Source organism: Protopterus annectens, chromosome 12.part0 (genome assembly GCF_019279795.1).
Source record: "Protopterus annectens isolate FY-2018-M chromosome 12.part0, PAN1.0, whole genome shotgun sequence".
In the NCBI taxonomy this organism is placed as follows: domain Eukaryota; kingdom Metazoa; phylum Chordata; order Ceratodontiformes; family Protopteridae; genus Protopterus; species Protopterus annectens.
This window is the reverse complement of record NC_056746.1, coordinates 957,784,470-957,801,552: the sequence shown is the minus strand read 5'-3', so window position 1 is coordinate 957,801,552 and position 17,083 is coordinate 957,784,470. Positions and strand designations below refer to the sequence as shown.

At 45.4% G+C, this 17,083-nt stretch overlaps 1 protein-coding gene across 1 annotated transcript in view; it reads left to right on the top strand.

The window, feature by feature from the left end:
• SYCP2 (synaptonemal complex protein 2) overlaps window positions 1-17,083 on the top strand; it is a 2,578,701-nt gene that overhangs the window by 1,721,208 nt on the left and 840,410 nt on the right. The window lies entirely within an intron of this gene.

The window sequence follows — 17,083 nt, the reverse complement described above, 5'->3', positions numbered from 1 at the left end:
CCATTCAGAGGGCTGGGCTTGGTAATACTGTATTGTTTTCTTCGAGTATTGTTTCTTTGTTTTCATATAAAAATGTAAAAGTACTTTTAAAAAGTATCTGCATTAAAGTATAGACATTGTTTTGCTGTCTTTGCTTTAGCTTATTGAAATTGTTTATTTACGTCAAAGAGCAGAGGCCTTCAAATGCGGGTGGGAAGAGAAAATGCACCCCTCCAAACATAATGCAGTGTGCCTCTACTACCTAAGGAAGGAAGATCTAATTAAAGACTGTTCGGGATCTACTACAAGTACTTGTGTGCTACATGCTTGCAACACACTCGCCCACTGCCAGTTGCTGAAAAAGACAAGTACTTGAACTCCAACTAACTCAATCTCCTGTAACTACCTAGCCCTCCAAACACCCTGTTCTACAAAGCTGTATAGCCCTACCAGATCTCTAATTCTAACTCTAAAACTGCATTCTTACTTCCTAAACATAAAATCCCCCTTCTGCTCCCTAACCTTTAGAATCCCTTCTCAAAATCCCCTTCTGCTCTGCTCCCTTAACCTAAAATCCCCCTTCTGCACCCTAAACCTAAAATCCCCTTCCCAGTTGGTGCCATAGTCCACACTCCCACCCCTTCCTACTCCCACACCACAGCTTTTGTACTTACCTTGCTCGAACTAGTGTAATGTGTTTGGATAAACTGAGTTAGCTGCTTGCCTAAACTCACGTTCAAGTTCAAGTGTAAGTGGCACCCTACCCAAGCTACAAGATGCTAGAGTCCTTGGCTTCGAGAAGTGTTTCAGCACTTGGGAATAGAGGTAGTAGACTCAACTGTTTGTGATATAAATCATAGCTGGCCTTAGGCATAGGCCAACTAGGCAGCCGCCCAGGGCGCCGGTCTAGCAGGGGCACTTTTCTAGTATTTATTTGATTTAGTTAGACCAGGATGGGGGCACCGGGTAGTGTGGTGGGGGGGCGCCATGGAGCCCTTTTGCCTAGGGCATCAGTTGACCTAAGGCCGCTGCTGATATAAATTGCCCACTTTGACTGTTGGGGAAGCAATTCTATATTGCCAGACTTTTTATTGCTAACCAAGTACTCATCATTTAAAAAAATGTCATCAAAATTAAAAAAAAAAAAAAAATTTCTTGTACCTTTGTTAAAGAGATAACATCGTTCTCATGATAATTTTTCAATGGAGGAGCACTACTAATGTAAGCTCAAGAAACTCCACTAATAATGAGTTCCTGTTTGTACCACTGAACTTCCATTTGTAATTTGTCACAGGATAAGTTTTAAAGTGCAATAATTGATACTCTTCCTCCTTCTTTACTCTTTTGAGTATTTATGTTTACTATTGTTGGTAGTTTTCTTCCTTGTTTCTTTCTTCTTTTTCTTCTTTTCTGCCCTAAAAATAAAAGCACTTTTCTAGCCTTAGAGTTTTTTAAGTGCTTCTCTTCTAACCTGTATTGGTAGTATTTGTTGTACAACATGGCTGACAAACCTACAGGGTTAAAAAAAGTGCGTTACCTGTGGGCATAAGCTTCCTAACTCTGATGCCCACAGGGAATGCATCCATTGCCTAGGCCCCACTCATTTTGATGCAGATTTTTCATTCTGCTCTGGATTTAATTCCAGAGCTTTAACTGATCAGATGAATAAATTGGCCTTGAGAGGCTGTCTTTCTTCTTCCTCTACTTCCTCAGTTGCTGAGGCCAAACCCCTACCAAAAGGTCTAACAAGGGTAAGTCAGATTCAGCTTCCAAGGAAAAGGAGTTCCGTAAGAAGTCTCATGACCATTCTTACTCATTGGTTCCTTAATTGGAGCTCCCTTCAAAAATCCATCTGTCTCAGATCTGACCGTTTTGAAACCTAGATCTCCTCAGATTCATACCCGCCACTCCTGTTGAATCCAGATTCTTCATGGCTCCCTTCTCCTTTCTTGGAGGGATCTACACTAAGAGACTCCAGAACTCCATCCACAATATAATTTCTTAGATCTTCCAGAAGCCTTGTAGAAGCTGATGTGGATAGGATGATGAGTACCTTTCTCAGAGTGTAGATTCAGATGGGGTTTCTCCTAGCTCTGACTCCCACTGGATCTGTGAGTCATCCTTTGTCCATTTCCCCTTTAGCATCTCCTTCTCTGATCTGATCCACCTGTTTCAGAGCCCTCAGATCTGAGATCGCTGGGGTTATCATCATCAGCTCTGAAGATGATCTGTGCTTCAAGTTTGATGGTTTTCCTGAGTTGATCAGCTCCAAGCCTTTTAGAGCCAAAAGACTGTAGGAGTCGAATTGTCGGCACTGGAGTTTTTGGAGCCATCTCTTCCCCTTAGGACTTTGGCTCTGGATAGCTCAGGTCCTACTCCCTCCTCAGGTGGAGTGCTGGTGAGATTGCAGAAGCCTACAGTTTAAGAAATCCCAGCATCTTTACCATCAACTTCTGTGTCTCTAATTGTTCTATCTCTGAGGTTGTGGAGAGGGCTATTTTCTTGTCTAGAGAAGGGACATCCCTGCCCCCTTCGAATCAGACAACCCTGCCTCATCTGGTTCTACACTCTGAGCCTTGTCCATCCATTCTGCTGAGACAACCAGCCTAAACTAGTTTCCAGACAGTCTGTCAGGATATCGTCATCTGTTCTGATATTTCTTCAGAGCATCCCACTGAGGAAGTCCTTAAGAAGAGAATGTGTAATAGGAGGAACAAAGATTCCCCCAGGAATTTCTCACAGAAGATGCTGATTTTGATGAAGGGGAGGGGGTCCCCAAGATCACCACCTGAAAATGTCTCCTTTGGAGACATCCTGGAGTTCCTGAAATAAAAAGATGGTTGGCCCCCTGACACCCCTTTCCAAGAGGAATCTGTGTTCCTGGAAGCTTTTGGTTCTGGCCTGTCTACTTTTTGTGTGACCCCACCCTTGGCCAGCAAGCTCATAGACTTGGTTTCTCACTGAGTATGGAAGGAGCCAAATACTGTAAAGCCAATACCAAAAAGACCAGACAAGATTTGAATATACACAAGGACCAGGCACATTGGAGCAAGGGAATCCCAGTCAATGTCATGGTTGCAGCTGCAGCAAATAAGAAGGAACTAGCAGCACAGATTTCCTCTGTCCATCACCCTACAGAGTGTCCAGGGCTTTAGACAGATTTGGGGAGCATGTGTACACTTCAGTGACCTTTGCCATCAGGTTGCTGAATTATCTGGCACATTTTATGAGGTTACAAAGAGATCTGACCAAAGAGCTTGCCAAATCTCTTTCTGGGTCCATGTCTGCCAAGGATGAAAATATAATTTCCTTGCAGCTGGCTGCCCTCCAGTCTATTTCAGTGGCATCTATAAGGTTGATCTCCTATGCAGAGGAAGGTACCTTATGGATGGCAGGTTTAGGCATAACCATCAGGAGACATGCCTGGATGCAAATATGTGATTTTGGGGACCCTTTAAGTCTTCATTTGTCAATGCTCCTTTGGAGGGATCTTTCCTGTTTGGCCCCAAGGTAAAAAAACATGCTGTCCAGATGTGAACAAGAGGGAAAGACCCTGTCTGCCATGGGTGTATATTTTTCAACCCCTCAAAGACCTTTCTCAAGGAGTCGGTGAAAATGTAGAAAAATGTGGTTTAGAAAATCCCAGGGTCCTTTTCAAGATTCATGTGGAGATAGTTTCCCCAGGGACAGAGGGGAGAACATGAATGGAAGACGGAGTCGTAGTGGTAGAGGTGACCAGCAGAACCAGGTCTTAAGCACTGTCAGCCCTCCTGGAAGTAGGCCCACTTGCTCCCCTCTGGAGACAGACAGGGGATATTTGTCTCTGCACCAGAGAGCCTGGCTATCTACAGCAAAAGATTCCTGGCTGCAGAGAATCATATCCAGAGGTTGTACTATATTATTTTCTCTAAAGCCTCCCAGCAGTGTGAAGAAAATCCCCGATGTTCCACCGAGCCAGAGTGAAGCAGCATCTCTAGAATGAAAAAGCTGCTAGAAAAAAGTCATGTAAGAGGTCCTCTCCAGATCAGAGAAGATCCAAAACTTAATCAAGATTCTTCTTGGTGCCAAAAGGGGACTTGAAACCAATTCTGGATCTCAGCAAATTAAATCAATTCTTACAGTATTCAAAGTTTTGGATGGTCACCGTTCAGTCCATTTTACCTCTACTGCAAAAGGACTATAGGATGTGCTAGATAAATCTTCATGATGTGTACTATAATATCAAAATGCACAGGCACTCCAGAATATACCTGCATTTTCAGCTGGAAGATAATCATTACCAGTTCAGAGCACTGTCCTTTGGTCTCACCACAGCACCCAGAATGTTCACCAAATGCATGGCAGTGGTAGCAGCTCACTTGAAGTTGCTGGGATTCCAGGTGTTTCCATATCTAGATGACTGGCTGCTAACTGCCCCAGCCAGGCATTGACTTTTACAGGCAAGGGACTACTTGTTCGAGTTGTGCATTCATCTGGGAATCATGGTCAATTACAGCAAGTCTCAGCTCACACCTAAGCAGAGTCTGGAGTTCATAAGTGCTTGTCTGAACACAGTCAGACAACTAGCCTCTCTTCCTTCTACTCACATACAGACGCTGAGGTCCCAAGTCAAGAAAGTGATTCAAAGTTCTTCCTTTCTGTCCTGATTAATCTTACATGCCCTGGGATCCATGGCAGCAGCTATCACCCTTGTTCTTCTGGCCAGGTTCAACATGCAAATTCTTTAATGGACACTTTCAGTGCAGTGGTCCAGTCTTCAACATCCAGTAACTGCTCCAGTCTAGATCACACAAGAGGGCAAAAGATATCTGCTTTGGTGGACTTGTTCAAACCAGCTCTGTGAAGGACATTCATTTGTTCTTCCACTGCCCATGGCCATGGTGACCACAGATGCTTTCCAGTTGGGGTGAGGAGCACTTCTTGGAAAGGACAGTTCAAGGTGAGTGGTCCCCCAAAGAGGCCAAGATGCATGTCATTGTCCTGTAGATAACAGCAGTCCTCCTAGCATTGCAAGCCTTTCAAGTCATGCTCCCATCTGGGCAGTTGGCATTCAGACAGACAATATGTCAGTGGTCTGGTATATCAACAAACAGGGAGGAACCAGATCTTACCCACTTTGTCAAGAAGCAATGAGAGTGTGGCAATGGGTGATCTCTTCCAGTCACCTTCTAATAACAATGCATATCCTGGGGAAATCCAGCGTGATGAGGGACAAACTAATATGCCTCATATGTGGTCTCTCAATGTCAAAGTGGCAGAGAGATTTTCCATCAATGGGGCTAGCCATGCTATGATCTATTTGCTTCTCTCCTCAATAACAAGTACAGCAGATTCTTTGCCCTGATCCCTCCAAAGGGAAGGTCACTGAGAAATGCTCTAGTCTATGCTAGGCCCCACTATCTTCTTTATGGTTACCCACCATTACTCCTCATTCCCAAATTTCTACAGAAGGCATTCTGGTTGAAGAGCACACTTATCCTCATTGCACCTTTCTGGCCTTGTCAGATCTGGTTCCTCTTCCTCTGGCCTCACCTTCTACATCCACCTTTGATACTGGATCCCACTTCAGACTTCCTGTCTCACCTGACAGGTATGACTTATCAGTAGTTAACAGGCCTCAAACTGACATCATGGTTTCTCCAATTCCATTGATTGATAGAGACAGTCCATGCTTTCCTCCTTGCTATGTTATATCTTATCTTCTCAAAAAGCTTATACCAGACAGATTTGCAAAAGTAAATGGAATAAATTTGATGTCTGTGCCCTTAGCAAGGACCTGAATCTTTTTACAGCACCTGTACCATTCTATCCTTGAATTTTTAGCTTCAGATGTTAAGTTGTCAATCTCGCCTTCATTCTTGCTGGATGGGTTCGGAGCCGATCCTCGGCTCCGACTCGGCCAATACTAAAGCTCAAGAGCTAATTCCACCAGCTCGAGGCTCCCCTATATACCACAATGCTAGGCGGTAACTACTCAGATCTCGTTTGCCGCTTAGCTGTGAGGTGCTTTCTTCTACCGGCTCTGGCAGGTTAGTGAGTTTTTCTAGTTAGAAAATTAAAATATCTACCCCTATCCTTTTCATTTAGTCAAGTTTATAGTACAGGGTATCCTTTTAGTTTAAATCGGGTCTTCCCTCGTTTTTATTCCCTTTTTATTCCCTTTTTAAGTTCTAGGCCTTTGGCCCAGTTCCCTTTTTCCCTTTGTCATTCAGTCTGCGTCGGGGAAGCCTTCAAAGACTTCCAGGCCATCGGCTCCAGCTTCAGAGCCGTCCGCTGGGAGCATTAAAACTGCTTCGACATCGGCTCCGGCTGGAGTCGATGTTTCAAAGACTCAAACCATTACCTCGGCTCCGGCTGGAGCCGAGGGTGCTAAGACTCAGTCGGCTCCGATAGCTTTATCGGAGCCACCTGCTAAGAAGAGGTCGAGGTCCCCTTCCATCTGCTCCATCCACTTGACCCCGGGATCCCCTCTTCTGTCAGAGCGGAGCCATAGGTCCCATTCCTCTCGGTCCTCCAGGCTGTCCGACCATGACTTACAAAGGGTGGTGAGTAGACTTCTCAAGTCCGAGGCACTGGCCCAAATGCTGCATAGCCCTACTCAACAGTCAGCGGCTATTCCCATCCCTGCTTCTGTTCCTCCTCCGACTCCTTTGAGTTCAGAGCCGGGGCTCGTCGGAGCCATGGCTGTCGGTGCGTCGGAGCCGATACCCTCCCTTTCGGCTCCATCGTCTGCTCCGATTTCCTCTTTGGCGGGATCTCGGCGCCGGGCTTCCCTCGTCGGCTCCGAGTGGCATCGGACCCTTATCCGACCCCGTTCTCCCTCTCGGAGCATCAGCGCTGGTGAGTTTGGCTCCGACATCGGCCTTGGAGCCATCCCTGTCGGTGCTGGGGGGGTCCTTGTCTCCTCGGAGCGGGGACCTTCGGCCCTGGCTAATCGGGGCACCTTTAAGGTCATGCGGAGCGTGCTAGACCCCATGTCTACCCCACGGCCGGCTCCATCAGCTCCTCCCTCTTCAGTGCCTGCGGTGGTTTCTACCCACCCCCTCGTACCAGACCGTAGAGAGCCAGCCCCTCAGGTTTCCCCATTGGGAATATCCTCTTCTTCCGAGGCTTCTCCTGATCTGGCAGGGGAACCCCCTTGGAAGAGACAGTGCAAGAGGAAGCACATTGACTCCTCTGAGTCTATCACCTCGGACACCGACTTGGAGGAATCTGAAGGTTCCCCTCGGTCCCCCTTTGAGGATGTCTCTTTTGCTGATATCCTTGAAATCCTTAAACAGAGGGGGAACTGGCCCACCCTTAACCCTTCAGAGGACGAGTCGGTCTACCTTGAGGCGTTTGGCTCTCGGCCTTCCACCTCCTGGGTGTCTCCTCCCTTTGACCCCCTCATGGAAGTGGTGGCAAGGAAGGCTTGGACGGCCCCTGATTCGGTGGAACCTACCCCAAGGAGGCCGTGAAAATTTATTACAGCCCCGAAAGAGAAACAGTTCTTATCTAAAGGTGTTGATGCCATGGTGGTGGCCGCAGCCACTAAGAAGGAATTAGCCGATCCTTTGGTACCTGTCCATCCTCATAATAAGGAGTCTAGGACCATGGACAGGTACGGTAAGCAGATGTTTTCCTCAGCGACCTTTGCCATGCGGTCGCTGAACTACTTGTGTCACTTCACCCGTCTCCAGAGGGATTTACTCAAGGATATGGGTGATGCTATGCAGGATCCAACGGCAGAGGGGTTCCAAGACAAAATGAACTCCCAGTTGGCAACCCTGAATTCGATTGTCAACTCCTCCATGCAGCTTATCTCATATGCGGCCGATGGGGTGAGTAGGGCTGCAGGCACAGGTGTAGCTTTACGACGCCATGCCTGGATGCGGCTTTGCAATTTTGTGGACCCTTTCAAGGCATCCTTCACCAATTCCCCCTTTGATGGCTCAACGTTGTTTGGACCTCAGGTGAAGGATACATTGACTAGGTGCGAGCAGGAAGGTAAGACTCTCTCTGCCGTGGGAGTCTGTTTTTCTACCCCTTCCAGACCTTATCCCAAAGGTCAGAGGGGGGGGGATGTGGTTCCGCAAACCACAAGGAGTCTCATCTGATGCACAAAGTCGATTCCCCTTTAGAGGCAGAGGGGGGAACAACAGTAGACGCCACCCTAGGGGCAGAGGTGGTCCGCAAAACCAGGGTAGCAGAGAGACTTTCTCTGATAAACCCTTTCAGCATCCCTGAGGAGCTGCCCGGATGTCCACCTTCGGAGGCAGTCGGGGGAAGATTATCACTGTACCCAGAAGCCTGGCTTTCCCTCACTCAAGACAAATGGGTACAGTCGATTATATCCGAGGGTTACAAAATCCCCTTTATTCACATCCCATCCCAACCCAAAGGATCCCTTCCAGACGTTCCACCCAGTCTAAGGGAACAAGCAGCGTTAGAAATATCAAAGCTGCTGTCAAAAAGAGCTATCCAGCCAGTCCCAGCAGACCAGCAAGGATCCGGAATCTACTCCAAATTCTTTTTGGTACCAAAAAAGACAGGGGACTGGAGACCAATACTGGATCTCAGCAAGCTAAACAAGTATGTGAAGAAAACAAAATTCCGGATGGTCACGCTACAGTCCATTCTACCCTTCTTGGGTCAGGACAATTGGATGTGCTCAATAGACCTTCAGGATGCATACTACCATATCAAAATGCACAGATGCTCCAGGAGGTTTCTCCGCTTCAGGCTGGGAGCCAGTCACTACCAGTTCAGAGCCCTGCCCTTTTGTCTCACTACAGCCCTCCGAGTGTTCACCAAATGTATGGCAGTGGTCGCGGCTCACTTGAGACGGCAAGGATTCCAGGTGTTTCCATATTTGGATGACTGGCTCCTTACCGCCACCACCAGGTGTCAACTTCTTCTATCCAGAGACTTCACCATTCAAACTTGCCAAGCTCTAGGCATTTCAGTAAATTTCGAAAAATCTGCCTTGTCGCCTTGTCAATCTATTACCTTTATAGGCGCCACCTTAGACACAGTTCATCTTTCTGCCAGACTGACAGAGCAAAGAGTATCAGATATCCGCAAACACATTTACCTTCTGCTTCAATGCAACAAGATCAAAGCCAGGGTAGTCTTGAAGGTATTAGGACTCATGGCGGCTACCATTACACTTCTTCCCTTAGCTCGTTTTCACATGCGGATCCTCCAGTATATGCTGTTTTCTCAATGATCCTTCCAACAGCTCCCAATGTCTCACATCATTCTGCTAACCCAAACATGCAAGAATCACCTGTCTTGGTGGATGACATCACCTCAAGTTCTTCAGGGCAGACCCTTCATCCCTCCCCCCCAATCGCCACGGAGACAACGGACGCCTCCCTGATCGGGTGGGGGGGGCATTATCAGGGCAGGACAGTCCAGGGCACATGGCAATCTTTCGAGTGCCACTTGCACATAAATGTCGTAGAGATGAGAGCAGTGCTTTTAGCGTTGCAAGCCCTTCAGGACTCTCTTCCCACAGGGACTATTGCAATTCAGACGGACAACATGTCCGTAGTGTGGTACATCAACAAACAGGGTGGAACCAAGTCCTATCCCTTATGTCGAGAGGCACTCAGACTTTGGCAGTGGGCGATTTCTTCTCCGCGGTTTCTGATAGCAACGCACATTCCCAGGAAGTCTAACGTGATTGCGAACAAGTTGAGCAGGGCTATTCTCATGCCTCACGAGTGGTCTCTAAAAAAATCAGTGCTGGAAGAAATCTTTCGAAGATGGGGCCAGCCTTGCTGCGATTTTTTTGCTACTCCCCAAAACAGCAAGTGTCACGATTTCTTCACCCTCTTCCCTCTACCAGGCCAACCCACCAGAGACGCTCTAGTCCACAATTGGCCCCGGGGACTTCTGTATGCTTTCACCCCTTTTCTACTGATCTCTCAATTAATTCAGAAAGCTATCGCCTTGAGAGTCACTATGATCCTCATTGCCCCTTACTGGCCTCGACAGATATGGTTTCCATTCCTGCATCATTACCTATTGGAGCAGCCTTGGCATCTGGACCCAGTTCCAGATATTTTGACCCACCAGTCGGGCCAGCTGCACCACTCCCTCCAATCTCTCAACCTCACAGCATGGTTTCTCCGAGTCCTACCCTAGCCAGGCTTCCTTTAATTTCTCATTCGGTCCGTAACATCCTGATAGCCTCTCACAAGTCTTCTACCAGAAGGATTTACAATAGTAAGTGGAAACGTTTTTCCTTCTGGGCAGCTTAAAAATATATAGACCCCTTCACCGCACCTATCCAGTCTATCCTAGACTTCCTGGCAGAGCTCTTTCATTTAGGCTCTTCCTCATCTACCATTAGAGTACAACTAACTGCTATATCTTACTTTCATGTAGGTGTCTTGGACTCCAGTATCATGTCCCGTAAACTTTGCAAAGCCTTTCTAAGAGGTGTCTTTTTGCTCAAGCCCCCAATCAAAGATCCCCCACCTCAGTGGGACTTGAATTTGGTCCTAGCATCCTTGATTCTCCCCCCCTTCGAACCTGCGGCTTCATGCCCTCTTAAGTTGCTCTCATGGAAAACACTTTTTCTAGTAGCCATAACATCAGCTAGAAGGGTATCTGAACTTCATGCTCTTTGCAGTCGTCCTCCTTACTTAGTTTTCCATAAAGACAGGGTGTCCTTCCGGACTAATCCGACCTTCTTGCCTTAGGTTTCCTCTGAGGCAAATCTAAACCAGACTATCGATCTCCCTGTCTTCTTCCCTGATTATTCCAACAGGTCGGAACAAAAGTTACATTTTCTAGATGTTCATCGCCAACTTCGATATTATTTAGACAGGACTAAACAGTTCAGGAAATCTGACCAGCTGTTCCTGTCTTATGCGGAAGGGAAAATGGGCCTTCCAGTTTCTAAAGTGTCCCTCTCAAGATGGCTTACCTCTATAATTACCTTCATCTATGAAATCAGACATCAAAAACTGCCTTCAAGACCTAGAGCTCATTCAACCAGGGCATTAGCTACATCTGTAGCTTTTCAGGACAGGCTACAAATAGATTCCATTTGTGCAGCAGCCACATGGGCTTCACCTCATACCTTTATCTCGCATTACAAATTGGATATGGCCTCCAGAAACCGTGCCAACTTTGGTTCCACTGTTCTCAAGAGTCTGTTCCGATAAGCCACCCGGGGTAAGGTGCTAGGGACGCGGTCCCATCCAGCAAGAATGAAGGCGAGATTGACAACTTAACATTGAGAAGTTATGTACCTACCATAACGTTCCATGCTAGTTGTCTTCTTCTCGCCTTCTTTCTTGCGTCCCACCCTCCTTCCCCCCAGCCTGGACAGACCGATAGGAATTTTTGGGATCTTCCATTGGGGCTTCCTTCCCACATGTTCTACCACCTCTATTCTCTCTTTTATGTTTGTGGTAGCTTACATACATATAGAGGTGGGTTCTTTTTCTCTCTTCTCCATACTATGGAGACTAGAACTGCTTGGTTTTAGCTATCAAATGAGATCTGAGTAGTTACCGCCTAGCATTGTGGGATATAGGGGAGCCTCGAGCCGGTGGAATTAGCTCTCGAGCTTTAGTATTGGCCGAGTCGGAGCCGAGGATCGGCTCTGAACCCATCCAGCAAGAAAGAAGGCGAGAAGAAGACAACTAACATGGAACATTATGGTAGGTACATAACTTCTCATTATCAATGAATATGCTATTTTTCCACTATTAAAGTGCAATTGGCTGCCATTTCTAATTTTCACCTTGGCAAAAATAACTCTACCATAGCTTCTTCTAGACTATGTAAAGCCTTTCTCAAGGGAGCCTTTTTACTTAGACTTACTTAAAGGATCCTACTTCTCCTTGGGATTCAACTGTCATGCTTTAGACTTTGATACAAGCTCCCTTTGAACCTTCATCCAAAGCAGAACTTAACTTTTTGTCTTGGAAAAATCATTTTTCTGGTTGCTATCACATCAGCAAGACAGCTATCCGAGTTCCAGGCTGTATATTCTGAACCTTCTTACCTGTTTTTCACAAAGACGGTGTCTTTGCAAACAAGTCAGTCTTTCTTACCTAAAGTTGCTTCTTAGTCCAACATAAACCAGGTCATTAACCTACCGTTTTTCTTTCTTAACTGTTCAAATAAGGGAGAGTGTATGCTCCACCTTTTGGATGTGCATAGATAATTTCACTTTTATTTTCACAGAATTAAAGACTTCAGGAAATCTAATCAGTTATTTGTTTCCTTTTCTCCCAACAGATTGGGCAAACAAGTATTCAAAGTTACATTGGCCAAATGATTAACTGAATGTATTTCCTTTGTTTATGGTAAAAGGTTTATCCTTGCCCAAGTTCTCTAGAGCTCATTCCACTAGGTCTATGGCAATTTCTTCAGCCTTTTGGTCAAGGGCTTCCTTAGAAGACATTTGTGAAGCTACAACTTGGACTAATTCTCACACATTTATTGCTCATTACAAATTAGATTTTGATTTCCAGGAACAGAGCAGCCTTTGGCTCTGTAGTACTCATGAATATCCTTCATTGAGGGCCTCCCAAGGTTATAGTTGAGGAATGAGTGAAAAGGACATCAGGGATAAATGTTATGTACTTAATAATGTTCCATCTGTGTTGTCCATTTTCATTCTTTCTCAACTTTCCACCCATTTGCCCCATCCTTTGATTCTGGAAAGCTCTAAGAGCTGTACTGGAACCTCTATTCTTTGTTTGAGCTCCAGCTTCCTTTTTCATATTTTATATAATAGGGGTCCCTTTATTCTCGAGACAGCAAATTCGATCTGAGGTATGTTAGGTGGTGGGGCATTATGGGAAATGGGAGGAGATTGATTGTTCTTGGATATTATGATCTGGTAGAAGTGACTGAGTCAGATGTAAGTCTCGGATCTGAACCCATTTGTTGTGGAAGAATGAAAATGAAGAATACAGATGGAATGTTATGGGGAGTACATAACTTTTTTTTGTACATCATAAAATGATTTTTTGATCACTGATATGAGTTTTCTTAAAGATGTATAAATAATATTACAGTTTGCTTTATTACAGTGTGCTGGATTTTACAAGCTGGTGGTGAACTTCCAATGCTTCTTCCCTTTATTCCACTGTAATGCAATAGTGGAGTTGTTTAGGGGGAGGTGCGGGATGGGGGCATGCTCCTCTGCAAAACCTTTTTTTTTTTTGAGTTTTGCTAGTTTAGATGAAATGATTTTTGACGAGTTGAGTTTAGATAAGTTGTGTTTTCAATGAAAAAAGAAGTTATGTACTTATCATAATGTTCCATGTGTGTTGTCCATCTCACCTTCATTCTTAACTGGTGGACTAGGCCATTTTTAAAAGCTCAAGGTCTTCCACTGGCTCGTGGCTGTATCCCTATCTCATCATGCCCTAGGAAAGCTCCCCAGATCTTGTTTGCTGATAAATCAATATGTAACAGTAAAACTTATTCAAATGTAATAGCAGAGAAGATGGTCGGAGAACATATTTTCCAAACTTGACCACTCTGTCCTCCAGGAGCCAAAGGCTGGTGGAAGGAAGGTGGTATGTAAGAATGAAGGTGAGATTAACAACACACATGGAATGTTATGGTGAGTACATAACTTCTTTATGTGATGTTGTCTATCTTGCCTTCATTCTTAACTGGTGGGACAGCGGCCCTAGCACCAAGTTTCTTAGGCGGCTCACGGGAGAATATTCTCCAGAACAGTAGACCCAAAATAGGCCCTGTTCCTGTAGGCCAAATCCACTTTGTAATGAGTTATAAAGGTATGAGGCCTTACCCATGTTGCAGCAGCACAAATGGTGTCAATTGGTAGTGTAGCCCGAAAGACAGATGAAGCTGCTATGGCTCTTGTAGAATGACTTTAACTTTAAAGGGTAGATCTTTGCTGTGAGATTTGTATATTAAGGTAATGCAATCTGATAGCCATTTTGAAAGCATGACCTTAGATGCAGGAGCACGTTTTGTAGATTCTGAAAAGGAAACAAGTAATTGGTCAGATTTTCTGAAGTCCTTTGTCCTATGTAAGTAGAAGCATAATTGTCTATGTACATCCAGTTGATGTAGCACATATTCTGCATTGTTGCCATAGTTAGGGAAAAACACTAGTAGTTTTATGGACTAATTAAAATTAGACTCTGAGCATACTTTTGGTAGGAAGGATGGGTTTGTTCAAAGGGAAAATCTGTCTTTGTGGAAAAACATGTAGGGGGGCTGTATCGATAAAGCTTGCAACTCTGAAACTCTTCTAGCAGAAGTGATGGCAATCAAGAGAATTGTTTTCCATGTAAAGAATTTTAGATCATAGGATGATGCAGGTTCAAAGGGTGGGAGAATCAAACAGGATAGAACAAAGTTTAGGTCCCATAGTGGTAAAGTTTTATTAATGAATGAGTGGTCTTAATAAAAAAGCGCCCTTTAGAAAAGCTTAGCATAGTCTGCAAGATATCAGACTCAGGCCCAAGTCACTTACGTAAAAATTAGATGTTGCTGCCAACAGGACTTGAGTGGTAGCTGCAGCTACACCTTCATTAAACAACTTTGTCAAAAATTCAAGAATGGAACCTATGGGAGCAGAAAAGGGATTGATGTGGTTACTCAATGCCCAAGAAGAAAATCTTTTCCATTTACTCTTGTATAATCTCCTCATTGAAGTCTTATGGGATGAGATCAAGATATGCTTCACAGATAAAGAAAGGTTAGGGAGCCTGGCTATATTTGGAATCGAAGCACCCAAGCTGTAAATTTGAGGGTTTGAAGAGAGGAATGGAGCATCCCTGAAGCGTGAGTCAGAAGGTCCGGAACTGGCTACAGAACCCACAGCTCTTCCTGGAGATGAGGCCAAAGGAAGGGGAACTAGATTTGACAAGGCCCGTATGGGGCGATGAGAATCAAATTGCTTCCCAATGAGCTAGCTTTCTGAAGAACCTTGGGTATCAAGGGAAGGGGAGGAAAGGCACAGAGGAGACCCGAGGGCCAATCGTGTGCAAGTGCATCCCTTGGTGACTCCCCTAGAGGGGGGAATTAGGGCAAAATAGCCGCTGTATTTAGCATTCATGGATGTGGCAAAAAAATCGCAGCAAGGCTGGCGCCATTTGCAGAAAATCATCTCTGCTATTTCTAGTTTCAGAGACCACTTGTTAGGCATCAGAATTGCTCTGCTGAGATTGTGTGCTATCACACTGGATTTCCCCAGGATGTGCTTTGCTATCAGAAAGTGTTGAGAGGAGGTTGTCCATTGCCATACTCTCAGGGAATCTTGACAAGTGGGGTAGGACCCGGTTCCTCCTTGTTTGTTTATATACCAAACAACCAGCATTTTGTCCATCTGTATTGTAATATTTCCCAGTGGAAGAGAGTCCTGAAGTGCCTGCAACACCAAAAACACCGCTCTCATCTTTAGGATATTGATGTGCAAATGGGCCTCATGATCCTGCCAAGTGCCTTGAACTGTCCTTCCCAGATAATGCCCCCCCCCCCCCTATCTGGGAAGCGTCCGTGGTCACTGTGGCTAAAGGTTGTGGAAGAACAAAAGGTCAACCTAATGTCACATGAGTAGAGTGAAGCCAACAACGAAGGTCTTCCTTGCAGGATTCCATTATCAGAATTTGATGGGCCATGGGCAGTTCCTGTAATGACCACTGAGTGCAGCCATTGCAGAATTCTCATGTACAGGCGCCAATGGAACTAAGATTATTGCTGCTGCCATGGTTCCCAAGACTTTCAGGACTGTTCTTGCCTGTACTCTTTTCCTGGAAAGAAGGTGCAAAATCTGATGTTGTAGTACTTGAACTCTTTCTAGAGGACGTTTTGCCATCATTTTGTTGTATCTAGATCTGCTCCTATAAAAACAATATGCTGAGATTGCAACAAGGCAGACTTTTTGTAATTTATCGTGATTTCTAGGTGAGAGCAGAGCTGTAATGTGATGTCTCTTGCTTTTATCAGTAGATGCTCGGTGGTGGAGGTTAGGAGCCAGTCATCTAAATATGGAAACACTCGGAATCCTAGATATCTCAAGTGAGCCGTTGTGACTGCCATACACTTGATGAACACTGTGGGGGCTGTAGTGAATCCAAAGGGCAGTGCTAGAAACTGGTAGTGACTAGCTCCCAGCCGAAAGCACAGATGACTCCTGAATGTCCTGCCCATTTTTATGTGGAAGTACGCATCCTGGAGCTCTATAGAGCACATTCAATTGTCTTCTCCCTGAAAGGGGAGTATTGACTGCAGTGTTACCATCCAGAACTTCATTTTCTTTACTGATTTGTTTAATCTGCTCAGATGCAGTATGGGTCTCCACTCCCCTGTTTTCTTTCGAACTAGAACCTTGAGTAAGTTCTGGATCCTCTTTGGTCTGTGGGGAATGTTTGTTTGACTCTTTTGCCTAGCAACTTTTGAATTTCTTGAATTGCTTGTTCCCTTTGAATGGGTGGAACGTCCGGGATGTTCTTTATGTTTGGAACAGGGACAGAAAAGGGTATAGAGTAGCCTCTGGATACAATGTTATGTACCAATTTGTCTTTTATTATTTCTATCCAGGCTTCTGGGTACTAATATAAGCGACTCCCGACTGCCTCCAGAGATGGACAGGTGGGCCTCCCTTCAGGAGTTCTGAAAGGGAATACCTTGGAATGAATCCCTGTCATCCTTATTTTGCAGACCCCATCTGCTGTGTGGATGGCGTCTCCCATTACCGCTTTCACCTTTGCCCTGGGGGAAGAATCACCATGTGTGTCCTGAAAAGCTCTCTTGGATTTTCAGAGCCACATCTTTCCTCCCTTTTGACCTTTTGGGTAAGGCCTAGATGGTAGAGAAAAGTAGACTCCTACAGCAGAGAGAGTTTCTCCTTCTTGCCCACACCTGGTGAGTGTGTCCTTAACTTTTGACCCGAAGAGGGATGAACCATTGAAGGGGCCATTAACAAAGGTAGACTTAAAAGGCTCCACAAAGTCACACAAGTCCATCCAGGAATGTCTCCTCAGGGAAATTCCTGAACCCGCTGTCCTGCTTGCTCCATCTGCTGCATAGGAAATAAACCTCATGGAGGAATTAACCACAGAGTTTAAGGTGGAGAGTTGAGAATAAACCTTGTCCAAAACCCCTGCAG